The sequence below is a fragment of the Leptinotarsa decemlineata genome, unplaced genomic scaffold (genome assembly GCF_025532065.1).
Source record: "Leptinotarsa decemlineata unplaced genomic scaffold, Ldec_3_MD MMD2_P_RNA_scaffold_12, whole genome shotgun sequence".
NCBI classification, from domain to species: domain Eukaryota; kingdom Metazoa; phylum Arthropoda; class Insecta; order Coleoptera; family Chrysomelidae; genus Leptinotarsa; species Leptinotarsa decemlineata.
This window is the reverse complement of record NW_027412526.1, coordinates 2,049,032-2,063,319: the sequence shown is the minus strand read 5'-3', so window position 1 is coordinate 2,063,319 and position 14,288 is coordinate 2,049,032. Positions and strand designations below refer to the sequence as shown.

The 14,288-nt window shown below is 35.8% G+C and overlaps 1 long non-coding RNA gene across 1 annotated transcript in view; it reads left to right on the top strand.

The window, feature by feature from the left end:
• LOC141480860 (uncharacterized) overlaps positions 1-6,296 on the top strand; it is a 75,164-nt gene extending 68,868 nt beyond the window's left edge. The window contains exon 3 of the long non-coding RNA XR_012464599.1: positions 6,093-6,296. This is a non-coding gene — a long non-coding RNA (uncharacterized lncRNA). The remainder of the gene's footprint in view (positions 1-6,092) is intronic.
• Positions 6,297-14,288: the final 7,992 nt, after the last annotated feature.

Sequence of the window (14,288 nt, the reverse complement as noted above, 5' to 3'; positions counted from 1 at the left end):
TTCAGACACACCTACTGCTCGTTTCAATCTAGCGACACGCTGATTTCAGTTGTGAAACATTCAATCTACGGAAGATGAGGTCAATTATTATTAGGTTTCAAACCCTTTTCTATTTGTTAAGTGAGTGGGCTCAACAAGAATTGTATCAGATCAAGAATTATACTCCATGAATGTAATATTGGTAAGTATATCGATATTTTATATGAATTATTTGTAAAATTACAGCATTTTAATCGTCACACAGAGCCTTTACAGTGTTCCAGAAGAAGTACCTGCTTCAGATATCATGCTTTCTTCTAATCCTTTTTCAGGTTTTACTTTCTCAAGATTTTCTGTTACTACCTCCTTTCCTACACAATTATCATTATCTTCTATTTCTTTAAAATATTCTACATTTTCATCTTTATCGTTCATATTGTCCTCTTTCCTATGAAATAAAGAGTAGCTAGCAGTACTGTAAGTACTATAATGATAATGATGAACTCGTTTAATGCATTTTTTATTACGATAAACCGAAAATAGTAATATTTCCCAGGTGGAAAAGAATAGCTCTCCCCAACACCAAATCGTTATTTTTAATACATCAACACGTTTTTGTTGAAATTCGCCTAGTAAAATAAAGACCATTCATTGATTATTATTATTATTACCCGTCACTGTAGAATAACTGACAGGAGACATTCCATAAAACAATGAATTAGATTCACCTGTTTGTTTCAATAGTACAAAAAATATCAACGGGTCAAAGATTCTAAATGTTAGTCCAATCAGAAGCTTGCTAGAAGATAGCAAGATCATCTGCGAAATTCACAATCTCCCCATTTTGTGTTCAAATGCTTGTAATGTTAATAAAGTGAAGACTAGAAATTCATAGACTGGCCTGAAGCGTAGGATATAGGAAAATCGAAGGGATTAGGAGTTAACCATTGAAAACCCACGTATGGGAGATTACAGGATACATAACATCCTATACTTTACGACCATAATATCAGTGGTTTTTGCATCAACGGTTTCAATTTCATCCTCGTTTGGCTGGTCTTAATAATAACAAATGACCTGTCTCCTTTGATATTCCAAGAAGTTTGTCATGACAGTTCTTTTTGAAGCATCAATTCTTCAAACCACCTGTACGTGAATACTCTCGAGAGGATACAAATTCATCAAGAATCTGCCAGAGAATCAATTCACAACAATTGAAACACCTATTTCTTCTTTGTTGGCGTACAAAATATGTTTTTCGTATCTCGAGGGCATTGGATTGCCTTTTATGCTTTTGTGGCGCTAAACACCAATTCAAAAAGTCGAAATTTATGAGTAGGCGTTACGTTGGACGTATTTTAACATAATTTTAATAGTCTTTCAAAGTTGGGGCTGTATTTTTGAATGCAGGTTCGTACTTGGTAAATTGATGGAAGTTCTGGAGAATTCTCATGTTAAAGCAATTCAATATTGAAGCAAAAATTACCAGGAACCGAGAGGAAAATGTCAGTGAAAAAAAGTTTTATCGCAATGAAAAGGCAGGAGTTCTATAATCAATTGATAACTGAAAGCAATTGATTCGCCTCACATAGAAATCAATATGAATTCATCATTGTAATCTTGAATCAATCGAAATTGGGGTTCCTCAATGTACGGTTTCTGAATTTCCAAACAAATTTTGAATTGCTTGAAATATTCAGTTAATCTAGACAAGTATCTACAGAAATCAAATCATAAATTGAGGAGCTTGATAGAAATGAAAACACATACATTTACGAATAAGTTAGTAATGATAATACATAATATACAATAAATAAAATAACTTTTGTTAGTAGTAAGTTTATTATTTTTACGACCGGTTTCAAGTAACTTGAAAATGACCTAATACAAAAACCAGTTGTAACAAATGATAAACTCAGTAGAAATTTGATGAAAGCTTTTTTTATTGTATATTCAACCTTGATTTTTACGAAATAAATAGGTCAGCAATCGAAAAAACAAATATTACAATAGCTTGCGAAGCCTTTAATATAAGAGAGAGGACATTGGTAGATCAAGATCTTCAGGTACTGCAGGTTTTTCCGGGCTTTCCTGCAGCTGAAAAAGCAAATGCGCCACTGGAATCAATGAAGTCGGCCCGAGGCGCCAATTCATTTGTATCGTTGTTTTTATTTTCATCGTTGTTTTAATAGAAGAGTAATCTATAATAGTAATATGAATAATCTGGATATGATATAAAAATGAGTTCTGCAAAACATCGATTATATTCCGAAGATGATTATTAAATGAATACATGGAAAATTGTGGAAAACTTCCTAGACAATGGAGAAAGCGAATGAATATCAATGAAGTCAAGTAGAATAAACTCATTGGTGACATCAAGTGGCGATTTCTTGAATGTAATGTTATCTAAATTGATGCTGAAGAGGCAGTATGGCAAGTGTCTTCTTTCGAAACATCGAAGTCCACCATTGAGAATGACACTGTTTCATGTGTGTGAAATTTCACTTCTTTCATATACAATAATGTGTAGGAATCCTTTGAATGATATCTGAATCAATTCCATAACGAATGTTTGTTGTACAAACCGAATAGAAATAACTGTTTTTGCATAATTCAGTGTTCATATATGAGTAGTTATTTTGAAAGTTTTTTTTTCGTATAATCTACTCTAGGATATATAAGTAGCTGTTTAGAAAGGGTTTTGCTTTAGTTTTTGGCAGAAAGTTACTTCTTTGCGTCTTAGAAAAAGGTTCATTTTGCAATTAATGGGATTGTTGCTTTCTTTGGAGCATTTTTTAAGTACTATTATCCTTTCGTCCTATTATGGGACCAAAAATATGTAATATGCACAGACATTGTAACTTTTCCTCGAAACAGTGCTGAATACATTCAACAATAAAAGTTGAGAATACAAGAAATTAAATTTTTTTCGAGAATTCGTTTCAAATTAGGCCAGTTTGGCCCTGTTCCCCTTCCTGTAACATAATACATGGGAACTTCTAATGAGACCATATAATAAACAACCATTTAGGTCCTTTTTCACTAAAATGGGTATTAAACATAGAATATCGCCTTCTAAAAGCCTTTATTAACGATTATTTTTACAGCTTTAATTTCGAGTTCTGGGGTTTTTATGGTTTTCAGAACAACAATTCGACAAGAACCGTTTTTTAACTATCAATTAAATCAAAGTGTTGGTTTTGTTTTTTCTTTCCTGGAGATGTTTTAGTCAGTGAGGCAGTCATTTCACGTCCATGCGTAATTTGAAGTGAATATTTTCACACTTTTCTGACATTTGACATTTCCAATAACAATCTTTTAGATGTGTTTCTTTCAGTTGATAAAATTTTAATTGAATAATAGTCCATTTTATGACCTGTTTTGGAGACATGATTGCTGAGAGCACATCTCTCAGGATGTAATTTACTATCACTTTTATGTGAACTGATTCTGTCTTTGAGTAATCTTGACGTTTGACCAATATATTCCCTACCACAATTTAAACATGGAATGGGATAGATTATCTGAGATAAAAAGTTAATAGTAGTTAAATCTTTGAGTTTCAAAAATAATTTATTAATGGTTACCTAATATGGTTCTGAAAGCTATTTTTACATTTAAATCTTCTGCATTGAAAATTCTGCATCAATCGACATCGATCCAAGCAAGGGACAGATAAATTAGTCCTAATCACTGACTCCCGATCCAAAACAACAAATAGCAATCATCCACCTAACTAATATCATTATCAACTTCTACCCGGTCTAATCACCATACAAAACGACCAAACCACAAATTAATTATGATAAAACCTGTTATAACAACTATCCCGAGAACGGTTTTATTACCTTAAAGTTAAGCTTCTTACAGTTCTTTTAGCAGATGCCCCATAATTTGAACCTATTCTTTTAACAAGATACCATGTAGTCCGTTGTAATCTGGACATGGGCCAGGTAAAAGAACAGTGACGTAGTGTAAGACGTTTGGAAGGGTTGAGTTTTGCATGTTGAGTATTTGGGAATTGGAAAAATAAAATCATGCGACGAGTTTACCCCCTCTTCTCATATTCTCTGTCCTATTTCTTTCATCAGTTCATCTGTTCATCTTGTTGATTTTTGTAGGTTACGGTCTACCTTTTTTTGTGGTCCTAACCTCCAAACTTCTTCAGTTTTCATCGAATGAATTTCTACTGCCGATTTTGTTACAGGTATTGGTTTTCAAAATCAAATGAATATGTCCCAAACGACTGCCTGTCTATGACGGTTGTGAACCTGAGCAAACAGAACAACATTTCTATGCAAAATATCTTCAATATTGAATAACAACTTTTCATGGCTTACTGAAAAATAACGGTCTTTTCATTAGGCGCTTTCTATCTTTGTATTTCAATGAAAAAAAATGTATATAATAATAATATTCATTTGCCAAAAACAACTACAGTAACCAATGTCAATGTTACAAATAAATAAAGAGTTAGCCATTGCTTTTTATCGTGGTTGAGAGAAAAGAGGAAAGAAGGGGAAAGGATTAGAATTGAAAAGAATGGAAGTTATAACTCAATATACATCAATGATATATACTAACAGTCTTCAGTTAATAACAATGTATAACAGTCATTTACTCATGTGATCATAACTAACAATGTTTATGTATCGACAATTATGGAAGGGGCTTGAAAAAATCTCAGATTTGAACATAAACCGGCAGTATTCCACAATTATGTTATGTTTGATAGTTTGATGATCATTCGATGAGTCATAGTTGTGTTTAATAATAAGATATGGTTGCAGATAGATACGATAGTAAATTTAAAGAACTGATATCTTATGAATAAGGGATGTGATCAATTCTATCTCTGTTGTGATGAAAAGAAGAAAATATAGCTCGGAGGGTGAAATATTCAGTTGTTTGTGAGTAGATTTCTCAAATATTCACAACGTTTCAATGCTTTCATCATGAATTTATTAGTTTCGATCAAGTTTATGTGCAGTATTAAAATTATTTTTGTAATATGAAGATCCTTAATTCAGTTATCCTTCTGACACGCCACTGACTGATTATTCCTAATATCAAGTACAAGATGTCAAAGAAATGCCGACAATTTACTTATAATAGATTACTGTAATCTGTGGATTTACAAGAACTGAAATGTGATTTTCCTGGGATTACAAATCTTATGGTTTTACAAATTCAAAGACATCTTCAAAGTGACTTCAAAGTATTAGAACCCCTGCCATGAAATGAATCTGCTTGTCCCACAACATTTTATAAACATGTCGCACAACGAGCGTTTCGCTAACAAATGTAGCATGATCATGAGGTGACTAAAACTTCTCATCTCCTGATGTGGAAGAAATGGTTTTCATCGAAAATTAGTTTAGTTCAAGAAAGAGGTGGATTGAAGTTGTGATGATAATATTGAATTACTGATAGATTAAAAGGAAATCACATATCAACTTTTTTTTCTGAATGATTGGCCGTTACTTGATGAAGATCTATAATAATTTCATATATATTGGTCAAACTGGCAGAACATTTAGGAATCGAATCCAGGAACATCATATGAGCTATGTAAATAAGAAAACAAGTTCAACATATTCAAAACATCTTTCAGAAGAAAATCATGCCTTTAATGAAGAGTTCGAAATTTCACCCATAGAAAATGAAGGTTCGAAACTGAATCATTTGGAATCAATGGAAATTAATAAACTATTGATGTAGAAGTGAGGTAATATGCTTCAGGTAATCATACTTGAAGAGGTACCTTAGATGCCTCTTCAATTATGATTGAGGTTTAGGTAATTTGATGGAAGTAGACTCAATTGTAGTTACCTGTGGTCTGTTGAATAACCTACTGTGTGTGTCTGGTAAATGTAACTCAGAATTTCCAATGATTTGCTGAAACACAACCTCATTGAATATCATGCCCTTGTCCCCATGCTATAATGCTGTAAGCAATTGCGTAGTAAGCATATTTGTAGAAGTATTTCAAAGTGGTTTCATACCCTCAATTACATTACATATTATATATAGTCAACATACAAAATTCTCTTTCGTAATACAACATGAAACATACTTTTCAGAAAGACGTCATTTTACTACTTTTCCAGGTTTTCTCTACTGGCTGAATCAGAAAAAAGTCACACGGAACCATATCTGGTGAATATGAAGGCTGGGACAGAATTGTTTTTGATCTGAAGTTCACGAACAAGCAATGCAGTCTGAGCGGGTGAGTTACCATGTTTTTTTTTTCGGGTTGTTCCACGCTCATCAGTGACATTCCTGATTGTGATTCGACGATTATTCATAACCAAGCCTTCTACTTTTCCACGTTTTGATCAGTTGTTGATATGTTGGGAAGTCCAGGGCGTTCATCATGTTCAACGTCTTCACGCTCATTTTGGCAATGTTCATATCACTAATGAACTCCTCTTTTTTTAGTGATCGGCGATACTGACAATGTAAACAATAAACAAGATTCCTACATTTTTTTGTATGAAGATGGAGAAAAAAATCCAAAACTTTTATTTCTCAAAAATATACTCCTTTGAATTTGGACAAGAAACTTTTAAGAATCAGACCTTCCAAACCTGTGAAATAAAAAAAAATCTGTTATTTTCAGAAGAATAAAAAACTCACAATTTTCCGATTCTTCACATTGTTGAAAGTCTACACCGAATTTCTCCGTATTTTACTCTACGTGTACACGCATCTTAAATCATATTTCTCGTCCAGCCAAGAGCATAGACAAAGATGAACGTAACTGAGTGGATTAACTTGTCCTTCTTGGTCGTTAATGCGGTATTTAGGATGGTGATTTATGACGGAGTTTAGCATTTCCTTTGTGACCTTAAATACTTATAATAAATATAGATTATGGGAAGGTGTAGGCTAGAGATGAACGTCGAATTATAATACAAAGAAAAATAGACATTCAATTATGGTGAGATCATAAAAATTATCGCGAAGAAATCTCTATCTGGAACCCTGGTTAGGTTTTTCTTCTGAGAAATCAATTGTATATTAATTTTTTCTACAGTCATCTCGTGGTTCTCACTTACGTTTTGGGGTATATAAACCTACCAAAATCTTAGAAGAGATCAAAATTTTACTGGGGAACTTCATACATATAATCTACTTCATATACATAGATAAATCTACTATAAAAATGGCCTCCCCGTTTTTTGTTCAGGTTTTCATCAGATCAAGAAAAATATGTCGTTATAATCGCATTTCCGTTTCAATTCTTGTCCTTCCAGTGTAACTGCAAGTGTTATTTCCGACAATTTCATGCAGCGTTGATGTAATTTTCGAAAAATTAGATCTTATCTGCCAGTCGCTGTTGTGAACAGGATGGTAAAGTATAGAAATTGTACGGATCCTCCCAAATACTCTCATTAAATATGAATTATATCATGCGTCGACTAATAACCTACGAGGAACATTTTAAGTTACTTAGCACATTATTCATTCGAATTAATAACGAATTTGAATCTATTAGGAATAAAGAAACGATTTAAATGCTAATTCCTAATAAACTCGTCTTGTATTTCACTGTCCGAACCAGGTAAATTTTCTAATGGATGGTTCACCTGTTGTTTGTGTACAAGAGTTCCACATTTTTCCAGTGTACGAACATTATTCAAGGTAGTACTTGATAAATATATGGATGTCATATAGTGACGGAGATATCTCTTTCAGGATTTCTGTTACCACCTGCCGATATATCACTTTGGAAGTTAGATAATTACTGACGGTGATGAACAATGATTCTCAATCAGATGACCATATTTCTGTGTGATTTAGATTCTTGAAAATATATGAAAGACTTTCCTGATTTGCCCTAGTTCTCAAAGAGATGCACTCTTCTATTGAACCATATTGAACTATCGAGGAGGTTTCTTTGGAAGAGGAGCCGTTATTCATGTTCTGCTAAAACATGAAGAATACACAGAAATGGTTAAAGAAGCAATGTTCTGCTGAGAATCAGAATGAAGACCAAGAACAAAATCGTAAACATTGACAGCAGTAACTACATTGGGAATCATAAGCTCTAAGGGAACTACCATATCGTTTGATGGAATATCAGATAGCAACTAGATCAAGAACAATTTCCAACGCCTAAAATCAACCTTGTGAAACTGAAAGTTTTGAATATCTACGAAAAAAAAACAATCAAAGGAAACACCGTTATTGTTACACTGGAGAAACATTTCGGATGAGAAGGAGTTAGCGTTGATACCACTGGTCCTGTATGGATTATGGAATTCTGATTGTGTGTTTCTACCATTTTGAAATGTTTCCGTAATTCTATGTTCTGTCTTTGAATCACCGTATTTTCCCAAGTTGCGTAACATGAGTTTTCAATTTGATATAGCCCCCAAAAAAAACACAGGCCTTGAAAATGTTTTGCGCACCATCGCGTTGGAAAATAACTAGATTTTAGAATTTGTCTTGATTGTTGGCCACACATTCTTGAATCATTGGGTGGATCCTCATCCACCCGATGTGTGACCTTCTTGAAAAATATGTGATTTATGACCAGTATCGCATATTTTGGTAGTTGAGATTTTCATTCAGGAGAGAAATACAACTACAGATGCAACGATATCTATCTATTTCTTATCTGCAGTAGATTCTCTTCCAGCTCCTCGAGCTGTTGCTATACTTCCAGTTGTCTGAAAATTCTCAGCAGTTGGACAAGCATATTGATCAACAAAAATTAGTTATTTGTTTTCGGATTTTTATTCCCGAAAAATGCGGAGTTCCATTAGTGAAGGTTGCTTTATACCAGTTATCATAGCATCAACCATCAAGGAGTGAATTACATGAGAGTAATGTTTATCTTGAAAATGACTTGCAACATCATCATAACAAGAAAAGTCTGAAGTTGAAGTTGAAATCGGAATAAAGATGGTCTATTGGTTTTAACGGAAGACTTTTCTGTTTGGAAACCACAATTGTTAGATTCAGATAGGTTTTTGTCCGGAAACAGGGAGTTTGAGAATTTTCGCCGATCAGAAATCGGAAATATGGTCAGGTAAGTTAGTATTTATATACAATGAAATTTTTTTGAAGCTTCAGTGTCTCTTGTGCCATCCAAGAGCATTACAAGAAAAATCGCTGGAGATTAAATTCACTCGGAAAAACATTCTGAGAAAGTTTATTCCAGATGAACACAGTTCTCCAAATGAAAGAGTTTTCGTGCAGTGGAGTTCGAGATGTACTGAGTTGAACCTCAAAAGGATGAGCAGCCACAGTCCATCGCGTATTTATGATATGTACCGCTCTTGGTGGAATCAAATTTGCCAAGTCACTTGAACACCTACCGTGATAGTATCTATAAGAGAGAGATGTATCTCCAACCTTTTTTCGATATTCCAGGCTATCAAGGTTGCAAGTGATGTTTGTGGCTCCAACCAGGCGGATGGCTTTTTTCTGGATGGAATCCAGCAACTTCAGGGTATGCCTAGGGGCGGAATTTCATACATGAGAACAATATTCCAAAGAAGATTTGATCTGAGCTTTATGCGCTTCATGAGGCATCAAAAGTTGCTGATATGTGTACAGTTTTTTGGTTCGGAACAGTGTTCCAAGCTTTTCCAAACTTTCAAGGAGCAATTTCAGCAACATGATTGTGCCAAGACATATTGGCGTCCATTTAAACTACTACCAAACTTATCGAAGCAGAAAGCGGAATTATCTATCCTGATATTATGATATCTGGTTCGAAGACATTCATTAATCTGAAGACCTTCAAATGCTCATCAAGGCAAGCAACCTTCTGCCGCCAGTTGGTGGTGCCTCTTCTAGTGTGGAGTGGAACGCAAATTGTTCAGCTAGCGAATTCGCTTCTTCTATGACTACTTTTGCAATTGAACCATTTGTTTGTGTTAGTAATTTGCGAAGTTTTGAAGCTTTGGCTACCAAGTAGAAGGATCTGTTTCCGTTGGGATTGGCAAGCAGTTCATCCCTAATTCTCTGATTGTGTTGTTCTTTGCTTCCGTTCATTCTTAGTTTGCAGCTGTTGTGAGCATTCACAAACATAGTTTGCACTGCGATTTCCCTACCACTGTCGGTAGGTGAGATTTTTGGAACCACGGTTCATCGTTAAAAGTTAGTTCCACCAGAAAAGAATTATATACATCTATGGATGGTAGAATACCTTCCATGACTTTGAAAGCACAAGTTGATGGATCATTAGAGCTGTGTTTCTGCTGAGATTACTCACAAATAGAAGCCTACTACTTGCTTTTATCATATTCCAAGTAGGAATTGAACCTATGGAATTATATAACTGATACATCTCAGTAATGATGAAGAGTTTGAGGTGATATGTCTGAACTTCTCAACTGACTTGAAGCTATGAAACTTCTTTTGAACATCTGCCAGAGACCAGCTGACTTTAATGTGAATCAAAGTAACCTGGCATAGAAAGACTATGGTTTTATTGTGGAGGGGGCAAGAGTATGATTTTATTGCGAATCTTGGTGAAATAAATGTCATGGAAATGAAGTGCAAGGTCCAGTGAAAACTCTGAATAATTCATCGAGGAAGGAAGCTGAAGAGCTCTGAATTTGGTACGGGGAGAATGAGACTTCCCTACTCCTGATATCAAGGAAGTGGTTCCAGGAAACTGATCAGTTTTGCCAGGAGACCCAGCATGGCAACACAATCAACAAAGGCAACTTCAATTGGGGTATTAAGAGAACAATCATAACTCCGAACTTTGTTTTTCCAAAGACATTTGCATTCGTTTTGTATTCTTCTCATACTTATGAACCGTTGGACCCTGAGAGGAAAGGATCAACGGATTCCAACCGTGAAATCCACAATAGCGCATTAAATGTTTCCGATTGGTTCTACTTAAAGAGCGTGTTAACGATCTCCAAAATCAACATTTCCTCGCATGACAGCTACCTAATTTATTAATACCTTTATTACAACAAACAACTTGATATATTCCAAATATATTCATCGGCACAGAATAAATACCGTCGTCTTTTCAACCTTTTTTCCTCTCCGAAAACACCTATTGAGTTCGAAAATTTATTTAATGAGGTAAAAAAACAATAATTCAACCAGTTGTATTGGTTAGAGATAATTTACGGCCCCTGCAGAAGAAGGATGCCGATACAGTCGAGGAAGATGTGGAAGAAGATGGGCAACCGCAGGAATGCCAGTGATTCATGGACGACGAAAGGCGATGTTCCGATGTTTAAGGCGTTTTTTGTTTGGTTGTGTTGTGTTCTGTTTCGACACGAACAAATGAACGTTACACTTCTCGCACTCCCGATGCTCGCTTGTTTATGGACCCACTTTTAGGTATTTTAAAGTGGGAGAATTTGTATAATGGGCTCGTTGGGAATTAATAGATTGTAATTGGATTTTTGATTTGTTTACACTGACCATAACAATAATGTTCCGCGAAACTAGCACCTTTCGAGTCATTTGATTCGTTTCACGTGGCATTGAAACAAATTTCCATATTTTTTAGTTCAAAAATAGAGCAAAAGAGTAGCTGAAAATAAAATGAGAACAAACAGTTACGAATGTGGTTGAAATTTATGAAAGTCATTGAATTTCCACTTTTTAGTAAACCCTGGATCTGGATCCGTTAATGTGATATTGAAATAAGAAAAAATTCTGCAAATAGAAAAAACATCCATACTATACTGTAGGGTCTTCCAACAGGGAATTCCAAACTAACAATTCATGGAGCTACATCTGTCAAATTGGTTGTCATTTATTCAGTCTATTTTGCCAAATCACCATGAACCGATATATTACATTTACATTTATTTAATGTCGCATCTACCTCGGAGGTTATAAGCGACAAATCAAATTTTATAATTGATTTTTCATAGTTGTTATTTTGTCCTAAGGCTGATTCAATTCAAGGGGGAATGTGTAACTCAACTGTCTTTTTGTAGATACACACTAAGATAAAATATAAAACCCCGAGACTGGTTGAGATACGTTGACGACACCTTCATAACATAGAACCATGAGAATACTGAACTAGATGCCTTCCTAAAACACATCAACAGCGTAAGACCGTCCATCACTTCCACAATGGAGAAGGGAGTCCACAACGAATTGCCATTCTCAAGCCGGCTTCCAACGGCGCGGGACTTGGCGAGTCTGGCTCGCGAATTGGCGAGTCACGCGCCGTGGAAATGCGAAAGCTCGCCCGTTCGCCAAGCGGCTTGGCGTTCCCGTCGGTTGTCGGTAAATTTGGCACGAGTCAAAGGATGAACGAGCATCGCAGGCTCGGCTTGTCCGAGCTTGTGAATCCGTTCCCACACAGAATGCTTGCATTTGCAGTTTTCCCTCAGTGGCGTTGTGTTGTCAAAAGGTGGCCAGTTCATCCAATGTTTTTAAATTTTCCTATTTTCACTTTAATTTTACTTTCATAATGGAGTGGTCTAACGATTTGATTCTAGAATTTTTGGAACTATATGAAGGAGAACCAGCTATATGGAACCCAAAAGATCCCAAACATAAAAACAGAAATTTGGTGCACGATAGCTGGAAACGGATTGAAAGCAATTTGACTATGAAATGTTCTGTTGCAGATCTCAAAAAGAAGAAAGAAACGCTGATGGCAACTTATCGAAAACTGTTGTAAAAACTTAAAAGAAGCAGTGGAACTGGCTCCAGCTGACGACGTTTATAAGCCAGATTTACTTACCTACTTCGACTTTTATACAAAGACGTCATCCACCATCGTCTTTTTCTTTTTTCTTTATTTTTGTTTGCTTTTAAATATTCACCGCTCATTACTATAAAAGCTGCAGCACAAATTGCAATACGCTGATTTCATTCTTGTTGGCGTCTCATCATTTTCCTTGATGCAAACTACTCCATTGTTTTCACCAGAATAACAATCCTGTGGGTGCGTCGAACGCAATTTAGAACTTGGCGAGTGACGTTGCAAGCTGTTCAACGCGCCGTGAGAATAGTCACGGCTCGTCGAATTGCCACTTGGCAAACTGTTTGCCAAACCGATGAACTCGGCAAGTCACTCGCCAAGTCCCGCGCCGTTGGAAGCCGGCTTTAGACGTATTGGTGAAGAGGACCGACACTAAGCGTACCGAAACCCCACTCACACGGGACAGTATCTAAATCACGAATCCAACCACCATCAATCGACTGAAAGATGAGTCAACAAGAATCTATTAGACCTTGCTTCGGGCTCTGTAATACGAAGGAAGGTTTTGAGAAGGAACTAGACAACATCAAAAATGATCATCAGCGGAATGGCTACCCCAAAGCGACGGTGAACAGACTTTGGCTGAAAGACATTAAGAGCCTCGCAAGGAAGAGAAGCCGTCACAACCACTTCCCTACATCAGAGGATTATCGGAAAGGATGAGAAAAATTGGGTTAGAGCCTGCTTCAGATCCAGAAATACTAAGAGTAGCAGCCTTTCGAAAACCTGGCCACCAATCGCGGACTGCGATTCCAAGAATTGCATATACCGAATATCCTGTGACTGTGGAAAATCCTATATCGCATTGCTGAGCACAAGAAACACACACAGCGAGGAGAAACCAGCAAAACAGGAATAGCAGAGCATGTTTGGATCCATAAACATAACATCGAGTGGAGAAACACTGGTTAAGAAGGAAATTCAAAGAAGCCGCATTCATGTTGTCCAACAAGCTATCCTATAGATAGGCAACATATGGAAATCCATAATCCAGAGAGAAATGACCAACTCTCGCGAAACAATCATCTCCCGCTAAACCGGTCAAGAGGAGAGAGGAAGGAGAAGATTTGTGAAAGTACTCGAATGACCCATAAATAGTCATCTCTCGGAGAAATTAGTCCAGTCATTATCTGGAGACGATTGTGGATACTAACAATCGAAACATCGTGAAGTAACTTGGCATGGAATCTCTTAATTTTTATCATACTTTCATATGATATCATACTTTCTTGCTAGTGACTAAGCTCCCGTTGAGATATAAATTGAGCTCATATTCATTCATGAAGAAGTTTTGTTGAAAACGGTTACATTCAATGCTAGGCCATTATAGATGCAATACTGAGACAGCTGTACTACTGCTATATTGCTATTATCAATCAGATACTCCAGATTGTTGTTGGATATGAGAAAATTCGTATCGTCAGCATGTTATATTGTACCAGAATCAGAACTTGTATCAGATATGTCATTGATAAATATGATGGAGTGAAGGGCCCTAAAATGGATCTCGGTAGGAATCCCATCATTATTGGTCTTTTATCATACCTTCTGGGTTCAAGAGTTTAATTTTTTCATAAATGAATGATTTTTC